The sequence below is a fragment of the Podarcis raffonei genome, chromosome 5 (genome assembly GCF_027172205.1).
Source record: "Podarcis raffonei isolate rPodRaf1 chromosome 5, rPodRaf1.pri, whole genome shotgun sequence".
Taxonomy (NCBI): Eukaryota; Metazoa; Chordata; class Lepidosauria; order Squamata; family Lacertidae; genus Podarcis; species Podarcis raffonei.
Window position 1 is genome coordinate 30,192,563 of NC_070606.1, and position 20,134 is coordinate 30,212,696.

Here is a 20,134-nt window from a genome sequence, read left to right on the forward strand (position 1 = left end):
AGCACACATCTGTTTTCAAGTCTATGGGTTACAGAATTCAAAGGAAGAAGGAAAGCCTACATAACACTGTCAATCAATATGGAATTAAGGGGCACAGCCCACACAGCCACCACTTTTGACGGGGAAGTAGGAGGTCAATAGGCCTCCTACCATCTGAACCAAAAATTCTGTTGTGGATTCTCAGGCACCTAATTCTTCCCCAAGCACATACATGTGCTGCCTTAAAAAAAGCCAACTCCACACTTTAGAAACTCTAATGCAAGATGTGAGACTGTTGGTAAAGACAGAACTACTTCTCTGCCTCAGCCATCCACTCTGCACTTCGGGAAATCATAGAATCATAGGATCATAGACTCTTAGAGTTGGAAGGGACCCCAAGGTTCATCTAGTCCAACCCCCTGCAATGCAGGAAACTCAATCAAAGCATCCATGACAGATGGCCATCCAACCTCTGCTTAAAAACCTCCAAGGAAGGAGAGTCCACCATCTCTTGTGGGAGTCTGTTCCACTGCTGAACAGCTCTTGCTGTCAGAAAGTTTTTTCAACGCTTAGTCAGAATCTCCTTTTCTTGCAGTTTAAAGCCATTGGTTTGAGTCCTACCCTCCAGAGCAGGGGAAAACAAGCATGCTTCCTCCTTCATGTGACAGCCCTTAAGATATTTGAAGATGGCTATCATATATCCTCTCACTTTCCTCTTTTCCAGGCTAAACATACCCAGCTCCTTCAAGCACTCCTCATAAGGCTTAGTTTCCAGACCCTTGGTCATCTTGGTTGCCCTCGTCTACACACATTCCAGCTTGTCAACATCCTTCTTAAATTGTGGTACCCAGAATTGGACAAAATACTCCAAGTGTGGTCTGACTAATGCAGAATAGAGTGGTACTATTTACTTCCCTTGATCTGGACACTATACTTTTGTTGATGCAGCCTAGAATAGCTTTAGCTTTTTTTGCTGCTGCATCACACTGTTGACTTATGTTAAACTTGTGGTCCACCAAGACCCCTAGATCCTTTTCACATATACTGCTAGTAAACCAGGTGTCCCCCATCCTATATTTGTGCATCTGGTTCTGCCTGCCTAAGTGCATAACCTTACATTTGTCCCTATTGAAATTCATTTTGTTAGCTGGCACCCAGTTCTCCAATCTGTTAAGGTCATTTTGAATGCTGATTCTGGAGTAAAGAGTATTCTGGGTGGCAGAATAATAATGTAAATTTTGAGTTAAAGCATAGCTGTAACAGTTGGTTAGGGACAGAAGAGGAATTAATGGGAACATCCTATGCCCTTTTAAAATGCGGTTCTTTTTTGGGGGGTGTTATTGTTTTTATTTTGATTATATATATTGTGGTTTTATATTTTGATCTTGTTCTGTGAACTGCCCTGAGATCTCCGGGCATAAGGCATCATATATATTCAATAAAATTAATTAATTAATATGCTAAGACCAGCTTTAATATGTTGTGCCCCAGGAGTCAACAGCAAGAACAGCACAAATGTTTATTTCATGTTTCATTTCATTTTTAAAGACCTTGTTGGTAAAATTCAGACAAACCTTTTCTTAGCATAATGAGAAGATGCTGTCTCTGCATATGGCAGAGTAAAATAATGAAAAAGTGAATTCATAGCTTCGTTCTTTTTGGGGGGGCGGGAGTAGGATTTTACTTCACTCCATTTTCCTATGAAGCAGGCCTTATGCAGAAATCCAATTATTCATGAAAAACCATTATTTCAAGACCATCTAAAATATCTATTTTAATTTTCTGTGATAAGGATGACATTCCAATATGAAGTGTTGATTTTGGGACTAACAATACAGGACATGAACTGTTTTGTTTTTTGTTTCCAAATTTTGAATACCAGAAAACAATGTGCTTTTGGTAACCCTAAACTCTCTGAGGGATCCAGGTCATCTCTTCTCCATAACCCGTTTATGTCTACCAGCCCATTAATCAATGTCCTGGTGATGCTTACATCCCTGGTCCTGTGGGGTTAGCTTTATTCAGTCCCCTACAGATAAGGTACTTCAGAACTCTCCTGCTATTGATAATGAGTATGCTACTCTAGCTTAGAATGAGGAGAGTCTCACTTCATCAGCCAGCACATTTTCTGAGAACATGGAAAGGTTGGCAATTGAGTATTTACAGAGTTAGCCTTAGCCCTAGTGATGTGATTTTAATTCACTAGGTTTAGAGTAAGCTCCAGCTCTCCATTATCACCTGTTGTGTCTCAATCAAGGGTCTCCTGGGCTCCTTCCCAGACTCTCACTTAGCCAATTCACATGTGCCTACAGTGGCGTGAGAGCGGCTTTCCCAACATGTGAGTCTACACAGCTTCATCAGGCAGGGTGGGGATACTACTGACACACATGTTGTCCAGCAGAGAGAGAAGGCAATGTTCCTGTCACAGGAACAGTGTGGGATTATAGCACAGGGAAGGCACTCCAATGCTTCTGCATGTGAAGATGACACATGTTCTGGAGCAACTGCAAATCTTACTCACTTAAATCAATAGGATGCACTTTTGACTTATCTTCCAGCCACCCCACCCCACCCCATGTTTTGGATTCCAAGCTTCTAAAACATTTAAGCTGCTAATATACAAAAGCTGGTGGTCACTGAAGTATGATGGTGCATTAGCTCATATCAGTATAAAGTGCCAGCATACCTGCTGCAGAGCACTGGTGGGATACCCAGTTCTCTATAATCCAAGCCTTCACCTTCCTAGGGATAAACTGAAGTGGATGCTACAAGTGGGCTGTTGCTAAATAAATTACTTCAGTTCTTGAGATTGATATTCAATTCTCAAAAGCATTTCTCATACTAATGAGACTGAAACTGCATCACGTTACAGGAACCTCTGTGTTAGGCACACATGCATATATACACATATACACATTCTCTGCTTAACTTTGGTTCTAAAAAAAATTGGGGTGGGGGAGTCAATTAAACTGGAAGTATATGTTCTGATCATGCTCCGAGCTGTTTCCTTGAAGGGCATACCTAGGCAGCCAGGCCTAGGAGTGTTTTTGTAAAAACACTTAGGAGTGTAAGCTCAACAACTTTCGGCTTTTTCTAAAAGAAGCTCAACAATTTTGGTGTCCTGGTTTTTACTTTTTGAAATATGGCAACCTTAATGTATACAGCTGCAATGTTGTATGAAGTGTCCATTGGTCCATTGCAAAGGAGAAGGATGTCAGAACAGGTGGAGGCCACACAACTTTCCTTCCAACAAAGAACAACAGGGGCCCCGTAAGGCATTTTTCAGTTTAGTTATGTGCTGAGTATTTGTATAACTGCAGTACTTATGTGTCCACAGCATCTTTGCAAACAGGGAGGATAGGGAGAAAATCACAATTGGCCACACCCATGTGACTATTGGCCACATCCCCATGGCTCCCTAGCAGGCTTATCAAACCCAGTGGACACCATCCACCACTGTATGGGAGAAATATGGCAACCTCCACTGTAAAGTTAAATTATGCCACAGTGTGATGCAAATATCTTCCTGTGGAATTGGGGGGGGGGAGCAGCCTGCAGGACCACGGATTTGAGTTCTACCAATGCTTACCACTGTAAGTTAACAGAAAGAGAGTGCACACACACACACACACACACACACACACACACAAAATGCTTCTGCCACCACCACTCATTAAGGTAAGCCCTTTCCAGGGGCTGAAATTTTTTAGCATTTCTTATCTCCCTCATCTCTTGAAAACATAGCCAAAAATATTGCCCTGCTTTCTCAGACTGCAAATGGGGCTCCAGAAGCAGAGTGGTACTTTTGACACAGATTGAAAATATTTGGTAAACTAATTTTTTAAAGAAAAGCAGTGACACCCAGTGGCAGGATTAAGTAAAGCAGGTAAGGGTGGCTTTGTTTTTTGTTGCTGCTATTGTTTTATTTACTCCCAGGTATTTGGTTGCCCCATTTTTTCACTGAGAACTGCTGCAATGGGCATAAGGCCCAACACACAATTGTTTCCCTTTTGTATCTGAGCTGCAATCAAAATTAAGATGCCACAAGTGATCAATTCATTACAAGTATGCAAACTATATATTAATGCTACCAACAAAATTTACTAGATGCTTGCAAAACTACAATAACTACCCAGTTCTTAATATTCAAACCTAGTACCAAACAAGACCTGATGTACATTCACATAAACATATGCAAAAAGCAATGGTGTGATTCAGAAGGTGTACCTTATTACTGATGTTCACATACCTTTAAGATACAGAACTACATGCCTATTGGAGCAATACTTCTCTTTAAACTTAATTCTGTCTTTAAGCAATGCATAGAATACTTTTACAAGTGAAGAGCCAGTACCCTAGGAACTGTGCTGGGGGTTGCTTCTCCTTGTCCAGAGCCAACACCAATTGAAATAATGGAGATTTCCTTTTGAGAGCCAAACCTGGCATTCCCTTCGAATATACCAGAGTGATCAGTTCACCTGTCTGGTGCCTGGCATCCCTGTTTGGATAATACTGAGTGAAGTACTCATAAATATACACAACAGCAGAGCAAACTAATTATCTGAGGGAAGTTGCATCCATTATTATTATTTAAATGGTATCAAAAGGCAGAACCAGAGAAGGATTACCCAGCATGCTAATTAAGACATGGAGGAAGCCAAATTGGAACATGTGAGACAAAATTATTCAACCATGCATCTGTGTGGCTTCTGTGATTGAGCATCTTTAGATGGATTTAAAATTGCCCACAACTAAACAATGGATGGCTGTTCCCTTGCAACTAAGGCAGTTCAGGGCTAAATTAAAATAGCACCAGCTAACTAAGCAAATGAACCAGAATAAACTGTGCTTTTCATACCAAAGCATATTTTGAGAACAGGATCAGCAGGATGAGGGAAGAGCACCTGCCTATGCCTATATGTCTCTATGGCTGCACTTATGCACATGCTCAAGTTCAAGGGCAAAAGAGGATGCTGCTTGTATATCAGAGGTGAGAAACGTGCCAGAATATGGTTGAGCAGAGGGTCATTAATGCATTCATCAAGCAGTGATTAAGAGGACTTACAAGATTTAGCACTTTGGAAATGCATTTCTAAATAATAGCTAATTAACTCTACTCTGAACTGAAGCACCTCTGGGATGGATTATTTAACAGTTCACTATACAACTGTATGAAAAAGTTAGACAGAAAGTTAAGTAAAAAGACTAAATAAGCTGTGAATGCACATGGAAGGTTCCATTTGTCATGTTATCCAAAACAGTTCTGACAACCAAAGATCCAACATGCAAAAGCTACTGCTTAATAATAATAATAATAATAATAATAATAATAATAATAATATTTATACCCCACCCATCTGGCTGGGTTTCCCCAGATACTCTGGGCGGCTTCCAGCAGACATCATGGTCATTTTCATATTGTTATATCTGCATAAGAAATGTAGGGGCAGAGCAACAAAGTTAAATTTCCCTAAGTGTACTCAGTGCTATTTTTCTAGAAAAAGAAGTGCTGGAACTCATCGTGAACACCTCCCTTGTTCTCTTACAATGGCAATGGCACCCACCTGAGAGGTGCCAGTACTGAGTTCTAGAGAGTTCCAGCTCAAAAAAAAAGCCCTGAGTATACTAGTTGTGTCTCAAGTACTAAATGTACTAGAGACACATCTAGAGACATACAGTAATATATTTTTATTTACAAATACTAACACAGATAGTGAAAGTCAGCAAACGTTTAAAGCAGGAAGCACAACCATTAATCATGCAACAGGTTCCCAAAGAGAACAAATGTAACTGAGGGATACCTTGGTTTTAGCTAATTTGAGTAAAAAACAAAAAAACCCTCTCTGGTCACCGTGCCCAAATTCAGGCATAACAACAAAGCACTTCGTGACCCTTAAGCTCATCTGCTCTCCTTCCCCCACTCTTGTATGCCTAAGGAGAGGAAATCTTAAGTTTCCATTTCCAGTTTGCAACAAATTGCAGTTTCCTAAATTGTTAAAATACAGCTAACTGTGGTTTATTCAAACCATGTCCTGATATAAAATCCTGCTTTGATGACCAACAGTGGTTTGTTACAAACCACAATGGCTCAATGCAGTGCATTATTGGATCAAAACACCATGGTTTGCTGTTAAGTCTCAATTCATCATGTGTGTATTTAAATTTTGAACTCTTATTATTCTCCTGTAAAATTCTGGTGTTATTATATACCAAAAGCTGCAGCCACCAAGAAACATACTGCATTTTTCTTAACTTCCTAATCACCTGTTCAGGTTTGTCAGGCAAAACCGTAACTTTCAGCTCATTCATGGCTAATCAAGAAAGCTATGATTATAGTCCTTTTCACATCCTAATTATTTAACAAATAAAATTAGTCACCAGTTAAAATAAAGTTGTATCCTAGTCATGCCCACTCAGGAGTAAGTTCCATTGAATTTAACGTGGCTCACTCACAGGTAAGCTGCATTAGAAACATAGAAACCTGCCTTACAACAAGTCGAATCAATGGTCCATCTAGCTCAATATTGTCTAAACTGACTGGCAGCAGCTGCCCACAGTTTCAGACAGGGAACATTTCCAGGCCCACTTAGAGATGTTGAGAGTTGAACCTGGAAACTTTTGCATGCGAAGCAGATTCTCTACCACTGAGCAACAGCCCTTCCCCACCCCTCAGATTCCAGCCATAGCTGATTATAAATTGAGGCAATTAAAGCTTGCAGTCCTATTTGTTACAGGCCTTTCCCCCTCTACTTAAAGTGAAGATTGTGATCCTTTGCCCACCCCACAGCACCTTCAAGAAAATAGTAATATTCTATTCTATTCTAGATTGGTATGTAATTTAAACGCATTGAATATATGAAAGTCAATCAGTGAGTGGATTTAGGAAAGGCCAAAACAACTGATGCATCTATAGTTTTAACTCTGTTATGAGCAAACCTCAGCTTTTTTTTTTAAAAGAGTATACCTTGTCAAAGGAGCAACAGTCAGTGAGCAGCTGCTCATTGATAAGCCAAAGGGGTACTAACCTTTACCACAGCATCATGTACCGTTTTTTATTAAGAACATAACTATGCTAATATTAGACATCAGAAGCTTGCTGTGTCAAGAAAAGGTCAACATTTTAACATCAGTGTCTGAAGTCACAATTGCAGAATAACTGCTGGAGATGGAAGAAATACTGCAATTGTGGTTATTGCTCTAAGATTCAGATTGATGTGGTAACAGGGAGTGGAGCTTTTCTATTGTTTTATGAAAAGCAAAGTGTTCCATGTGTGCAAAGGCAAATGAGAGGGAGGGAAGTAGGTTTTCCAACAGTATAAATTCTCCATCAGACACCATACACACACACACACACACACACACACACACACACACACACACACAAAAGTACTAAATGAACCCAAAACATGACTTTCTCCTTGCTTATACCTTGTATCACTGGTGATTTCTCCATAGGAGTCAGTAGTTCTTATCTACTATATGGTAACTAATACAGTGGTATCTCTGGATGCAAACGGGATCCGTTTCAGAGGCCAGTTCGCATCCAGAAGCGAACACAACCCGCGTCCGCACGAATTGCGATTCGCCACTTTCGCACATGCATGTAATGTCATTTTGACTGTCTGCGCATGCGCGAGCGGCGAAACCCGGAAGTAACGCGCTCCGTTACTTCTGGGTCGCCGCAGTGTGCAACCCAAAAATACTTATCCCGAAGCTACTTCAACCCGAGGTATGACTGTAATGCCCTTGCACCAATGTAAATCCCAACTGAGCAACACACTAGTGCACACCATTTGATCAACCAAAACGTTATCCATCTACTCCTGCTTCCTCATCAAACTTTAGCTGCCAAAAACTGGCACCTCTCAAACTCCAGGCTTCTCCAGTTTTCACCAACATTGCCTGTTAAGCACAACTCAGCTGGTGAGTTAAATTGGTTCATGTTACACTGCAGTCAGTAGGGCCAGCAGTGCAGACCTTCAGCACTGACTTCTGTCAGCTTACAAAGGAAACAGGATGACTCCTCACAATATCTGGTATTATTGTTTGGATGTTTGCAGCCTCAGGGGTGCAGTACATACATATGGAGAAAAAAGGAGAAAAAAGAGGATAACCACCACCACCTTAGTTTCTGTCTAAAGCATTCCTGTACAGTATCAGACACAGACCTTGGCTTCTGTTTATTTTAGCCAACAAGGAACTCCAAATGCTGTCTCCAGTAGCTACACTTCTTCTCTGCCCTTGAGTGTCTTCTTTCTCTGGTTCTGCTAATATCATTAGATAGAACCTGCAGGCTCCTTCCTCATCCTCCTTTCTCCAGCCCTTCTTCTCTCAATTTATAACAGCTGCCTCACAAGCTCAGAGAGACTCCCAGACTAACAGCTACTAGGCCCAATAGGCTGAACTACACAGGCTGATGCATGCAAGATATCCTGACAAACTGAAGGACAATGAGAAATAAGTCCTGCATGGACATGGTTCCAGATCATGACCTTTAAAATAGGTTGGGAGCTGCAAGCAAAGTAACAGCGCCCAGGCTTCATTGCAAATCATATAAGCCATTACGTTTTACTTCTTTGTTGCTCCTACTGAGTTATGTGAATCCCATAGCTATTGCAGAATAAAAATTGTACTTCCAATTTGTTTTTGTTTTTTTAAATTTCATCCATATACAGAACTAGTTCACACATCTTATTTTACTTTTCTGCTGCTACAAGGTAAATGCTACATTCACCTCACAGTTCAGCTGAGGTGTGTACTTCTTAGAAAGCCATAGCCCATGTGCAGGTAACAGTGCATATGTAGGTGACAGCTTCATGAGTTCAGGGCACTGCAGTGACAGGGAAACCAAACCTGTAATGTGCACCAGATGAAGACATTCCTGCCTTTCTCTGGTGAGTACAGCATGCAAAGGCAACTTGAAATGAACCAGGGAAAATCATCTCACTGTATCTTCAGCTGCTAATGTGTTCATAGCCATTGAGTATTGGTCCATCCAGCTCAGCATTTGCTCTGACTGACAACAGCTCTCCAGGATTTTAAACCAGGCCCTCTCCAAGTCCTATCTAGAGATGTTGAGGATTGAACCTGGACTCTTCTGCAATGCCAAGCATTGAGGCAGAGCTCTTTCCCACATAGAATGCAGATGCATAATGTAATTCCAGTTTTCATATCCTCAGTGGAGTGGCTGCCACTATGCATCTCAATAAAGTTGCCTGTTCAAAAAATTCCTGCAATAAATTTGATGCATGTATTTGGCAATGTTTCAGAAGATATTTTGCCACGTTCTGCCTGGTTCTCTCAGAAGAATTTAGCTGTGATTAGGGCAGGGGGAATCCTACTTTATTTCTACGGAAATGTATTCAGGTTAATTTTTCAACTGACTGCATTTCTGTTGACACTGCAAATTGTTTACTTGTATTGTACTCTGCTACTTCCAGCCATTATCATTTTAACAATGAGTCATTGCTTCAAAACAGAGCATTATGTCCTATTCTGTTTTCTTTTCTTTTGAATTACCAAATACTATCTATGTGAGGATACAAGTATATGTGTACCCCATTAGCCATATTTCCCCTTTGTTAAATTCAGAGCTGAGCCAAAACACAGTTTGTAGGTTTGTTTATCATTTTGTTACCATAGAAGACAAAGCCCCTCTGTTTTGGGGGTCTGCTTTTGCCTGCTGCCTTAAATTTTTTAGTCCAAATCTTGAACATTAAGCACAGCTGCAACTAAACTGTGCAAAAGCCACCCATGTCTGATTTTAAGGTTCCAGGAAAATGTGCCATCCCTCATGAGCATAGCCAGGATTTTTGATGGGGGCAGACTTTATCTTGGAAGGGCAGAACCAAGCTACCTGTGATGTGATTGGTCAGTTAAGTATTTTTATTTACTTACTTGCTGGGGGGGGGGCAACTCCCCCTCAGCTGTCCTTGGCTATGCCCCTACAGTTCATGCTAGTTTAGCATGGCATAGATTGAAGAAGCTTGCAGGCTTTGGGAGCAAAGACCTTTATCCAATCAAATTGAGGGAAGGTCCCCAGCTGGACTGAGTTGAAGCATAGGTGGGCTCTCTTTATATATTCACTATAACCCATCCAACTATATGACTGTAAGCAGGCCTAGGGGTGGAATTAAGATAGACCTTGTTACCAATCACAGTAAGACTGGTCTTGATTTTTTTGAGGGGACCCCTCTTGGGGGGCAGGCTTCCAAAACAAAAGTGGGCAGTGAGGGCAGCACAAAATTATGCAAACTATGGGGGGCATTTAGAATGGGGAAGAACTTCTTACCTTCCTTGTTTTGTTTCTTAAAAAGAAAAAAACTTCCGAAAGCTATTCTGTTTTCTTCCCAGAGTGCCTCTGGGAAAGAAGCTAGTCTCTGAAGCACTCTGGGAAGGAAAGAAAACAGTGATGGACAGCCAGAGCTCTACTGCTTCTGTTGCTTGACATATTTTTACATGAAGCACTTTCAGAGGGTAGGGAGAAAATGCAGATTTCTCAGAAGAAACATTTGGTGAACTGGTAGTATGCAGTAGAGGAAAATACAATGAGCTTTTAATAGGATGTTGCCTATCCATTTTGTCTTTCTGAATGTTTAATGCACACTGTCAAAGGAGAGAGCTCATACCTCTGTGGTGGAAGACATGCTTTACAAGTACGGAGAAGATCCCTTGGCCCCATCCACAGCATCTCCCATTAGGAACGATGCTGAGACCCAAATGAGTCATGATAGGCGAGATACATAATTATGCTCTCCTATGGGTCTTTATTTTGCTAATTAGCAGCCCCACTGGGTTTCTTTGAAGATCTGCAAATTGTTGCTCTGGGAGAGAGTATTCATCCATTCCCCACCTCCCACCCCCACCCCATAAATCTCTTTTTCTCTTTCTTACACATAGCTGCCATTATCTCTTTCATGTGAGAGGAGAAACAGCATCCATGCCTGCCCTTTGTCCCTTATGAAGCTATTAGCAGGTGCTGGGGATTTAGAGAAAGACCTAATGAGAGCAACACTTTCCTGACTTCAAAGCAGCCCTATGGAGCTGCTGTACAACAACAAAAAATCATGCCCGTTTGGCATCCAGGTAAGGAAGGGCTGTAGCTCAGTGGTGTGTATGCAGAGGGTCCCAGGTTCAATGCCTGGCATCTCCAGGTATGGCTGGAGCCATCCCGTTGGAAACCCTTGAGAGCCACTGCCAGTCAGTGTAGACAATGAGCTAGATGGAGCGATGGACTGATTTGGTATACAGCAGCTTCCTATGTTTTATGTTCAGGTAGCTGGCCTTGGGAATACCTCTGCTTGGCATTAATAGTTGACAAAGACAACTCTGGTCTAGATGGATAAGTGTTCTGAACCAGTATAAAAAAAGCTTAATACAGTGGTACCTTGGGTTACATATGCTTCAGGTTACATGCGCTTCAGGTTACACACTCCGCTAACCCAGAAATAGTGCTTCAGGTTAAGAACTTTGCTTCAGGATAAGAACAGAAATCGGGCTCCGGCGGTGCGGCGGTAGCAGGAGGCCCCATTAGCTAAAGTGGTGCTTCAGGTTAAGAACAGTTTCAGGTTAAGAACGGACCTCCGGAATGAATTAAGTACTTAACCTGAGGTACCACTGTATTTTCATGTGATTACCATTAGCAAATGTAACAGTACCTGGGAAGATGAAAACGAGTGGTGTATTTGTTATAGCCACTACTGTAGCTGCCATTTTTGTAACAGTAAAATAAATAATTGTTAAGTATGTTTAATATCTTATCTGAAATTAAACGTTTTCCCCTTGGGGTTCACTATTATTCTGAATTTCGAAATAGTGACAGCAAAAAGGACAGTAAAATAAAATAAACCTCTCTGGTTTACTTCCCTAGCTCCATAAAGCTAGTGATTTCTATGCTTTGATTTCCACATAGAAACTGACGTGGCAAATACAACATTTTAACAAAGCCAATTTCTTTTAAAGCCTTGTTGAACTAATTACATCCAACCAGGGTGCAAAAATACATTTTGTCAGGAAAAGAAAAGCGGACTTCAATTAAATGTAAATCCTTATTCAGCACTCTAAATTCTTAGTTGCTCAAACTCATTAATGAGGTGGTAAATAAAACGGTCCTAAATGCATATGTTGTGGTTACAGCATTCATTGTGGTTACAAGCATTCATTATTTTCACTTATTCCATAAGCCAAAGTCAGTCACCTTATTATTTCCCCAGTATTCAGGATGGTGAAATTCAAGCTTTCCAAAAGAGTTTAAACAATGATGTGATGATGAAAACAGGGTTGCCCCTGTGTCTATTTTCCCTGTCCCTCTCTGTATCATCACATGTAATAATGAGAACAATTAATGTTTGATGGCACCCTATTGCATGTTTCCTGCTTCACCCATTATTGGCTGCCACAAGGGTGTGAGGTAGGAACATGACAGTACATGCAGGTCCCGCTTTATGAAAAAAAAATGCATTCCCTGGAATCGTTCTTTAGGCAAGAGTTTGCATAATGACTCAACAATTTTTGTTTGCAAAACGATTCAACAATGTCCACTGATTCCTATGGGGAAATATTGAATGTGTTCCTGACCAATCCAATCCAAGGTTTGGATAAGTGAATTTTCACAAAGCAAGTGTTCATAAAGTGGGACCTGCATGTATATTTCTTTTACAGTACATAGTTAATTTTTGTAGCTTATTTCCATAGCTGTAGTGAGAGGAAGGGGAAACTCAGCTACTCACCCATGTTCACTGTAACTTCTAGTTATTCTCTAAGATTGCCTTTGCAAATGATGCCCTCCAACTGTTTTGGACTACAACTCACAGGCAGCTGGAGCTGATTGGCATCATAGTCCAAAACAGCTGGAGGGCACTAGGTTGGTGACAGCTGCCTAAAAGGTGTCCCCCTCCCCTTCCTCAATTCATAACTTTTCTCCTTGAGTTTTACAGTACAGGATTATCTCTGCCTGTGATGTTGATTAAATTTGGTGATATCCAGTGCATGGAGCTCACTAAAGCATGCCATCCAGCCAACATTATTTAAACATTTGTTTGAGACAGAATTCAGTCAAAGCAGTTAATCTGTAAAATACACTCAGCTCCCTCCTCAGGCAATCAGCAGAAAGAAAGGCTACAATGGGATGTCACACTAAGCCACCAATAAATAGCTCACAGTTATAAGATGCTAAGTAGGTGCTCATAGGTAGCACATGCCATGGGGAAATGTCAGATTTCTTTTCTAAAGTTGTTTGCTTGTTATAATGTTCTGGCTGAGGGGTTTTAAGTATCCACATGCCACATTAGCGTAGGGAGGGATGAATTTACCAACTGTGAGGGGAAGCTTTTGCTGATTTATTTTATAATCTGACTAGGATTCTGCAGGATGACAAGGTGACTTGTGCTAGAAGTGGGATGGCTGCAGTTTTACCACTCACTGGCAGTGGGGTTGGAATCCAGCCCCAGTGCAAGTAAATAAGTTACCATGACAGTTTTGGCACTCTTAGCTGCTGCTTTGGCATTTGGTCTAGGGTTTTTATTCCTATTCTGTTAGGAACATAGAAAGCTGCATGATACCAAATCAGACCATGGTCCATCTAGCTCTCATTGTGCACACTGAGTGACAGTAGCTTTCAAGGGCCTCAGATAGGAGTCTTTCCCAACCCTGATTGGCATTGCCAGGGACTGAAGCCAGGGACCTATTGGCTTCAATGCATGTGTTCTGTCACTGAGCTATGGCCACTTCCACTGAGGGGCAGCCTTTCCTGTAACAGCTCAAATGCATTTGGCGGCAATCCTCAAGCAAATGCTGTGCATTACTGAGGAATTAGAGAAATAAGTTTAAGACATGCTTCCATTCTATGTGTCCAGGAATCCACAAATTTGCTCTTGGCTTAACAGCCAGCCATTATTTGTGGTTGCCAGCAACTGACCCCTCTCAATGGGAAGGGAAATAAATCAGTTCACCTTTAGAAATACAGGAAGCTGCCATATACTGAGAAAGCCTGTCAGTCCATCTAGCTCAGTATTCTTGACACTGACTGGCAGCAGCTCTCCAGGATTTCAAGCAAGAGTACTTCCCAGCATAGCTGTCAACTTTTCCCTTTTCTTGTGAGGAATCCTATTCGGAATATGTTTCCCAGTCATTCCCAGTTTCCTGGAGATGCTAGGGGTTGGTTTTGAATGCAGTATGTCATATGATAGCCATCTTCAAATAGCTCAAGGCCTGCCACATGGAAGAGGGAACAAGCTTGTTTTCTCCTGCTCTAGAGGGTAGGACTCAGCCAATGGCTTCACATTACAAGAAAGGAGATTCCATGAGGAAAAATTGTCCAACAGTAAGAGCTGTTTGACAGTGGAAAGGCCTCCCTCGTGAGGTTGTGGACTCTCCTTCTTTTGAGGTTTTTAAGCAGAGGTTGGATGGCCACCTGTCATGGATGCTTTAGCTGTGATTTCTGCATTGCAGGGGGTTAGACTAGACGACCCCTGGGTCCCTTCCAACGATTCCATGATGCTATGATTCTATGTGCTCCACCAATGAGCTACAGCCTTTTTGCCCCAAGTTGCTCCCAAATTCCCTGCAGTTTGGGCTGTGCTCTTCTTCCCAGATGTGTTAGCATTTTACCTTCAGGGAGATATTATTGGGGGAAGGATTGAAAAAATGTATTCGCACAACCAGAAGTGGCGCAGTGCACTCTTCTGCTCCTCAATTCTACCACCTCATTCTTCCACAATCTTCCACACAAGGCCTCAGTGAACTGAGGAAGGAAGTGGAAGGACCCAAAAGTACTCGCTTTTGCTCTCTGCATCATTTGAACACAGGAAGCTGCCTTATACCAAGGAATATTGGTCTATCTAGGGGAGCATTGTCTACACAGACTGGCAGTGGCTCTACAGGATTTCAGATAGGGGTCACCAGCCCTATCAAGAGATGCTGGAAATTGAATCTGGAAACATCTGCATGCAAAGCAAGTTCTCTACCATTGAGCTGCAGCCCTTTCCCTAAGCTATAATCCTTCACTCAGCTCTCAAATAAATTGTTGTGCCTATTATCTAGTGCAGTGGTCATCAACCTGAGAAACTACAGACACATATTGTAGAGTGGAGGGCAGGGGCAGACTTTGGTAATATGGCATCCCCCAAATGGATCTCTTACATTTTGCAGCCCCTTGGCTCAGTACGCTGTGAAGGGAAACCACTCACACTATCCTAAATCCAGTGCTGCTAGGAGGGTCTTTAAAGCAGGGATAAAGACCCTGGGACCCTCCAGATGTTGTTGGTCCTCCTGTCAGACCAAGCTGGCATGGCCAGTGGTCAGGGATGAGGAGATTTGTGATCCAACAACATCTGGAGGGTCATAGACTAGTCACCCCTGCTGTAAGGAGAAGAGCAAACAGTTTCCTCCCTGGAAAGATTCTCCTTAGTTGTTTTGTTAAGTTAAAAGGAGGAGGGAGGAAGAACTGAGTTCAGGAATAATAAGCCATGCAGTGCATGTCTTGTATACATGGAGGACATGTCCTTGAAATACTTTCTTTAGATCAAGAACTGTATGCCTGTGCTTTAATAGGGAAAGGGAACAGAGATCCAATTCCATCTCCCTCCATGCCTATAATTTTATATAATAGTAATGTCTGCTATTTGCAGTTTCATTACATCTGGTGCTATGTACAGAGATGGAATGTAGATATTCTCTCCTTTTATTGTTGGCTTGCAGGCAGGCAGGCGTGTGTGTGTGTGTGTGTGTGTGCAAACACACACACACACACACACGAGAGAGAGAGAGAGAGAGAGAGAGAGAGAGAGATTTCTCTTTCCTAATATAAATATTCAAAGTGCAATAATATGATGGTACATGCATTATAGAGCTCATGGGTGCAAGTCCCTTTGTTCTATTAACCACTGCTATTCATATGCATTCAAAAATGAACGGGTCTGTGCTAAAAGGTTACATTCATTAAAAAGAGAATGGGCTTTTTTTTAGTTGAAACCTTTTCCTTATAATTCTTAGCTAGAACTGCTTTGTCTGGGGAACAAAAGATATATGGGTTAGTCAATCAAGCAGCCCACTGAAGGCTAATATTAAACAATATTGCCAAAATGCACACTGGCAGCAGGCAGCCTGTGCCACCAGAACAAATTCTATGCAACATATTCAAATACTGTAGTGTTTCAAGGAAATGGCCAAATGTAGAGCTCAATGTCTGCACTACTGCTGAACTGGGGACCTCATACAGCAAAGGGCTGATTAGTTGAGAAGGCAGCATTTGATTTCTTAAACAACTTGTATTTGGTCATACTCCCAACAGCTAGGGTGTTGCCACAGCTTCGCATTTCAACTAAATTTAATTTAAATTTTTTACATTAATGATTTACCACGGTCATGACACATGAGTCATAGCCGTGACATGTCTTTACCCTAGAAGGAGAAAGCAGACTTGCCCAGGGCTAATTTCACAGTAGTTTAATTATTAAGAGGCGTCTTCCTTTCACATGTATTTTTCTAAACGTATTTGAAAAGAGGAGGGGGGAGATGGAAGCTCTGGACAGAGAAGATCTCTGTTTATCGACAGGCTAGTTTACAAGCAGACAGCTACGCTGCAGTGCATAGGCAACATTTCTTCAGCTGATCTGGTTCATTAAAATGCAAGCTTACAACAGGCTCTCTTAGAGCTGCAGCTGAATTATCCATGGACTTTTCCTCCCCTGCAGGGCCACAGTGCACTTTGGGTAAATGGGACAATTCCAGGAGAATTTAATCAGAGTGTTGCAATCTGCATCTTTCTGGAATGAGTCTCTCTCTCTCTCTCTCTCTCTCTCTCTCTCTCTCTCTCTCTCTCTCTGTGTGTGTGTGTGTGTGTGTGTGTGTTTGCTAATTGGCAGGAGCATAATGGTAGTCCAGGCTTGGGGCCAGTGCTTAATTTCTAAAATGTGAGGCAAGGAGCCAGGATTTAGACTTGCCTCTAAGATCACCCTTATCGACATTCTAGACCATGGATTCTGAAGTACCTTTCCACTTGAACAACTGTAATAGTCATGGGGAAAGTCAAACACAGAGAAGTTAACATACAGGGGTTAGCATATGATCTTCCCCCATATACTTGGCACATGGTGGTGTCTTGTTTTAAATAACATTCTAGGTCCCACTGTTGTGTACAAAAACAGTGAAAACTAAACCACCAGAGTGAGGTTGGCAGCAAAAATCAGGGACACCCCAAATTTAGACACTTAGGACCCAGCTACACAGCTGCAATTATAATGCTATAAGTGTGTTATAAAAATGTGACACCAGATAGCGCTGTAGAGCTCGATGGCAGATCGCAAATATATTTTATTGCATTTTTATAGCATTTTCATAGTGTTTTTTTATATCTGTGTAGATCCAGCCTCATAATAAAGTCCTACAGAATAAATGTACCATATTGGCCCGAATATGCCACACTTGCCCCCCAAATTCAACGGTGAAAAGTTAAAGTGCGGCTTATATTCGCGATCTTACGGTATGCAGCCAGGAGCGCAGGGCAAGCAGTGCCAGAAGCGTCCCAAAGCCCACCCCACGCGCAGTCCCCATCCTCTCCCACAAGGCCAGGAAGGGAGAGAGCGAGGAAGGGGAAAGGTTGTTGGCAATGCAGCATGGCTCTCTCCCCGCCCCCCATATGCAGCTAGGAACAGTGAGGAAGGGAGTAGCTTATATTCAGGGGGGGTTTCCCCTCCAATTTTAAAGGTGTGGCTTATATCTGGGTGCGGCTTATATTCGGGCCAATACGGTAAGTATCCATAAGAATATAGGAGCCTTCTGGATCAGACCAGTGACCCATCTAGTTCTGAATTCTGTGCTTGCAATGGCCAACCAGATGCCTATGAGAAGCATGCAAGCAGGACCTGACTGCACTAGCACTCCCCCCTCCTGCAGTTTCCAGCAACCAACATTCAGAAGCATACTGCATAGAGAGGCTTCGGGACACTCAGCAGGTTTATACCACAGTACTCACAGATGTAGGGCCTCATGCAGCTGGGAGGTCCTGTGCCTGGTCTTCCTGCTTCATTTCAGCCTGTAGGCCATGGCTAGGGCTCACATGCATATGCAACGTGCTGTGGGATGAACACTAGGCGCTAGCACAAGAGAGAGTTCAGAACCTTTCCCCTGGTTCTGAACCTCTGCAGGGAGGTTGGGTCACTTCAGTGACCCTCCCTCATACAGAGTAACTATGAGTAACCCTGTCCAGTCTGCAGCTCACCAGCCTCAAGACAGGATGTCTCCACCATTCCCACTGCAGTCTCCAGGATAGACATCCCACTGTGTTCTCCAGGACAGACAAAGGCAGCTATAGGGTGTATGAGACTGGGTGCCTCTGGTGAAATCCTGCCTGATGGGGCAGAGCTTGCACAGGGCCCTCACTGCAAAAGTCCTGACATAGTGTAGTCTAAAGTGGTGGCAGCAACAACAAGAATGCAACTGGAGCCCTTTGGAGAGAGTTTTGCCCAGACAGGCATTCTCTGGCTGGACCAGGGCTTGCCTCCGTCCTTGGCACAACCCTTCTGCTTCTGCTCTTCACTGTGGAAGCAGAGATGGTTGGAAATTTGATTGTTTCCTTTCCTGGGAATGCATGAAGCAGTGAGAGATGCAGGCTCTAGGCATCTGGAATTGGGGACACTGGAGAAAGCAGACACGTCTTTAATAGCACTCCCTATGGTCTAACAAATAGCATGAACGAGCAACAACTCTGGTCGGAAAATAGTGAGCCTGGAGAAACAAGTTTCCCTTTGTAAACCTGGGACAGAATAATGGCTTTAATTACAACAGTATTAGTAATAAGGTCAGACATAAAGGGCCATTGACCAGTGACAAATCTGAGCCACTGTAGCCAAATTAGAGTACATTTAACAGGAACGATATTGAGCATAGTGTATGTTTATTAGCTTAGCTGCCATTAGCCTATGTTACCTAACAGTACAGGCACATACTCTTCATTAGAAAGCAGTGTTGGGTTTGACAGTGGTAACACTGAATACAGCAGCAATGGCCCAATAGCTGCGGTAACCTTATGCTCTACAACTTCTGTTAATGATCTCAGGGTGCAGAATTTGCACAGCCAATGGGAATGGAGCCAGTTGTAAAGGCAACGTTCTTTCCTTACTGTTCATTTTTCACAAGTATGTATGATTTTATATTCAGTAGCAGTGCTGGCTGGAGTGCAAGAAAGTCACAGAATAAGTGCCATGTAATCAAATGAATGCAGGATATTTAAAATGAAAATGGCCTCAATCCAGCTAAACTTAAGTTCCTCTTTAGGTCCAAAGGAATGAGTTAGCTGTGAAACCATTGAAGCTCATTGGTTATGTTATCAACAAGACTTAAGTAAGAACTATAACTGGATTGGGGCCAACAATTTTACCTGCTCTCTGATTTACTTGCTGAAAATATTCAATTTTTGAACATGGACTCTAGCTTGAAGAGTGGAATTTTGTAACCCAAAGGACTCCTGTAGGCCCAAAGAGATAATGGGGAGCTCTATATTGTTCCCTCTTCATTAAGCATTTATTCTACTGAATGTAATTCAAAATTTATTTATTTAGAAAAATAATAAAAGCTATTGTTAAAAATAAATAAATCTCCAAGTAGTGTGCAGATAAACTGACGGATAAACATGGCTAAAATCCATAATCCAATTAAAAATAAATTTACATATGATCATCATCATTAAAAACAAGGCTAAAATCAATAAAATAAATATAAGTCACTGAATCGTTTGCCTGGATAAGCTTGCTGACAATATAAACGTGCCAGAGTAACATCAATAGGCAGGGAGTTCTAGAGCACAGGTGCTGCCACACTAAAGGAGTAACTCCACAAATGTGGAACACACATTTTTTAACATATTACTTGACTGGAAAATTGCACTGCAAAATTTGGAAAGGGATGAAACTTTGTTTCAGTTTGCATATTGTCTTGTAAAGTGTGGATTTGGTACATTTGCCTTTAATTTGAAGTGAATCAAATTCCCATACTCACACCCCAATCTCTAGGTAGGGAACAGATTTTTCTCTTCCTTTCACAGTAACTGCAAATCAACTATGCTAGGGTTCCTGGGGCATGTCAGGAAAATAAGAGAGCTTTAGTTGCAGTGCATCCATGCCTGCTCATGACTGGTCTCACTTTTCTCCATTTAACTGGC

General features: G+C 42.0%; 2 protein-coding genes across 8 annotated transcripts in view; one reads left to right on the forward strand and one right to left on the reverse strand.

Annotated features, from left to right (window-relative positions):
* The window catches only part of CTNNA3 (catenin alpha 3), a 577,974-nt gene that overhangs the window by 319,648 nt on the left and 238,192 nt on the right, over nucleotides 1-20,134 (reverse strand). The gene's annotated exons all lie outside the window — the stretch shown is intronic.
* LRRTM3 (leucine rich repeat transmembrane neuronal 3) overlaps nucleotides 1-20,134 on the forward strand; it is a 102,202-nt gene that overhangs the window by 6,025 nt on the left and 76,043 nt on the right. The gene's annotated exons all lie outside the window — the stretch shown is intronic.